We start from the raw sequence: 3,780 nt of genomic DNA on the forward strand, positions 1-3,780 counted from the left end.
GAGCGTGAAGATCGATTCTGCAGGTGGAGGAGGAGGCGGACAAATTGCCCCATGCATAATGCAGAATCTGATGTTCTGGTTAATAACTGCCTGGTGGGGAACAGACAGGGGGTGGCCTGCCTGAGTCAGCTCTCTCACCATCCAGGAAGGCTCCCACCTTTTACAGTCCAGATCCAGCCCTCAACAGTCCCATTGGAGAAGGAATCGCTAACTCCATTTTATGGACAAGCACATTTAGAGACCCACAGGTATTGTCCAAGGCTGAAAGCCACTAAGTGTGAGGGCTGGGATTTGAACCCAGGTCCTCCTAACTACAAAGCCTGGTGCTTAGAGGCTCAAGCAAACTATGGTTTCAATCCCAGCTCCATCTCTTCTATCTCCATCTTTTCTGTGTGACTTTGGGAAAATCACCATACCTCTCTGAACCTCAGCTTCCTTCCTCTCTTTAAAAAGGTGGATAATAAAATCTACTTTAAAAGACTGTTGTAGGGATGAAATGAGAAGGCTAGGCGTGGTGCTTTCTGTGTTGGACATCTTCTGTGTGCCCCTCTCAATCCTCTTTCTTCTCCCCCACCCCACTGCTATTGGATTCAGGCAGCTGACTGTGGGCCATTTCTGCGGTGTCCCTTGCTCTCTGGCTTCCAGTATGGCTCAGCCAATGGGAGGTGATGTCAGGAAATTGGAGGGTGGGGGGAGTGAGGTTGGGATATTTCTTCCCTCTGTTCCCTCCCTGCCTGGCTCTGGGTCAGCTGTGGCTAGGTTGCTCTACCCAGTGTCTCTCACAGAGGCAGCCACAGCTGCCTCCAGCATCCAGTATCACTCACCTCCTCCAGCACCCTTCAGCCTAGGGCTGGAAGGGCTCCCTGCTACTCCTCCCTGCAAAGGTGCTGCATCGTCCCTATTGCTCTTTCTGTCTTCCTCCAACGCTGTCATTAATATCCTATTGTTAAACTCTCCTCGGTTATCCCACCGAATATACCATCTCTTGTCTAATGTTCCGCTTTGTAAACTGTGGTACAGAGGCAAAAAGCTATACTAAAAATCAATGCCATCTGTGTTGCTCTCGTCAATTAGTGTCTCTCTCTTTCATTCATCCATCCATCTCCCTCTAACATCCCTCAGTGAGCACTCATCCCACTAAATCTAAACATACCAGTTTGTACAGGGGCTGCCTCTACTGGGCGGTGACCTCCTCGAGGGCAGAGCATGAGGTTATGCAACACTGCTTCTCCATGTACAACACCTTCACGGGGCCATGGACCAAAGAAGGGTTCAGGGAGTGTTTGGCAAATAAATAAGTGAGTCGTAGATGACTTTTTGAGGCCACACAGTGAAATTCTGACATGGAACTAGAATTCAGGTCTCCCAGCTCTCAGAACAAGGATCTGAAAATGTCTGCTGGACGAATAAGTGAACAAAATACGGATAGATGAATGGCACCCCCAGAGACAACAGATGAAAAGTACTTCTTCCTTATCCCTGCCTCAGTGGTGCTCAACTGGGGGTGATTTTTGCTCTCCCTACCCCGTGAGGAGACATTTTGGCAACTTCTTGAGATATTTTTGGTTGTTTGATATTTGGTGGGGGTTATGCTACTGGCATCTGGTGGCCCTACCGTCCAGGGGTGCTATGAAACATCCTACAGCCCCCAGAGCAGAGAATTATTTGCCCCAGAGTGTCCAGTCACCGAGATTGCAGAGGCTGGGAAATGCTGCCTTACCAATACACACCTTCTGAGGTACCTGCCAACACAAATGGCCCCAAACTGAGGGAGGCTTTTCTAATTTTACTGAATTGACTGGAAACTTTCTCTTATTATAAAAATGTGTTTATAATAAAAAATGTTAAAAAATACACAAAAATAGAAGGAAGAAAATGAAACATGGTCACCAATTCCCCAACCTACTGTTAATTTTATGGTGAATATCCTTCTACTAATATTTCCGAATTGATGTAGCCCCATCCAGACACATGCTCACACACATATCAAAGTCATTTTAAAAATACAGTTTCCTGTGTATTTTCACCATATTATATCACTAGTCTTTCACAACTTTTCTAAATGTCCATACAGAATCCCATCTTATGTACCATCCATAACATCCTATGAATATGTAAGACGATTCCAATCTCTGTGTCTACGATCTTCTCTGAAGATGAGTTCCTGGACATGGGATCACTGGGTCAGAAACCACAAATTTCTAAGGTACACGATGGGCAGCCAGATACCTTCCAGAAAAATGACTCTTCCTCCTGCCATGGTCAAGGGATCTATCTTGACTTCCTCTTGCCAACATGAAATAAACACATTAAAAATGTCTTCCAAACCCACCATTTCCTCCTAGTGAAATTGGCTATGTGCATGTTTTTCATCTGTTCATTCAGTCATTTGCATTTCTTCTTCTGGGAGCTGTCCATTTCTGTTGACTCTTTTCCTCTAAGGGTTTTAATGTTTTCTATTAGATATGCAAGAGCTTTGTAAAAAAATATTGAGGGCACTAAGCATTTGTTTATCACAAGCGTTGCAAATATTTTTCATCAGTTCACCAGTTGGATTTTCATTTCATTTATGATGGCTTTAGTCATACCAATTTTTTTCCAGTTTAATTTCAGGTACACGAATCTATCCAATTTTCCCCTTCTTTGTGATTCATTTCTTTGTTTTTCTTTGTTTCTCTCCCTGGTATCATTAACTCCCCATTTTTGTCTGCAAATTTTTTATTAAATTTTACATTTGACTCTGAGTTTACAAAATCCATCTGGAATTTATTTGGTTGAATAAAGTGAGAATCTATGTTGATCTCCTTCCTTACTTTCCCCCACAAAGCCCAATATTCCCAGGGGAGGATTTGCAACGTGACATCTAGTACACCCACCCCACCTGCGCCAGCCTGGGAGAAGTAGCAGGGCTGGACTCTCCAGCTATCACAGCATAGCCAGAGCTCCGCTGCAGGAGCTGCATCCCAGACCGCTCCTTGGTTATCTCAGAGGCTGGGATGGGCCCAGCACCATTGGAGCCCAGAAGATGAGGGATATGCTGGCCTCCCTTCTGCAGGGGATTCTGAGACTACCTTATAGCAGTTAGGCCCTCCAAATGCCTAGCGTTGCCTGACATGTAGGTCTGCTGCAACCTGCCTGAATCTATTTACTTTATGTTTTGCCCTTGAAGTTAATTCAAATTGGAAGCAGAAGCCACCATGGTCAGTTGCCTCCTGTGTTTGCTGTAAAAACTGCCTTGACCACGTTCTTTATTATAGTGTCCTGTGTCCCCAGGGTGAGGGGTGTCAGAGCAGCCTGGTGGATGGAGGGGGAACCGCCTGGGCCTGGGTGTCAGGCAGACTCCACTGACCCCTAAAATCTCTGCTGCATGACATTAAGCAAGGCTCTCTCTCTACCTCACTAAGTGCTGCATATTTCGTATGTTAAATGGGATCTGTCCTGTTTACCCATAGGAAGTTAACACATGCGGATTGCTTTCCACTGTGATCAAAACACAATGGGGCTGGGCAAGGTGGCTCATACCTCTAATCCCAGCTCTTTGGGAGACCAAGGCGGGCAGAATGCTTGAGCCCAGGAGTTTGAGACCAGCTTGGGCAACTTGGTAAGACCCCCATCTCTATAAAAGATAGAAAACCTGGCCAGGTGTGGTGGTGCTCACCTGTGGTCCCAGTTTCTCGGGGAGCTGAGGCAGAGAGATTGCTAGAGCCCAAAAGTTCGAGGCTGCAGTAATTTATGACTGCACCACTGCACTCTGGCCTGGGCAACAGAGCAAGACCCTGT

The sequence above is a fragment of the Pan troglodytes genome, chromosome 23 (assembly GCF_028858775.2).
Source record: "Pan troglodytes isolate AG18354 chromosome 23, NHGRI_mPanTro3-v2.0_pri, whole genome shotgun sequence".
NCBI classification, from domain to species: domain Eukaryota; kingdom Metazoa; phylum Chordata; class Mammalia; order Primates; family Hominidae; genus Pan; species Pan troglodytes.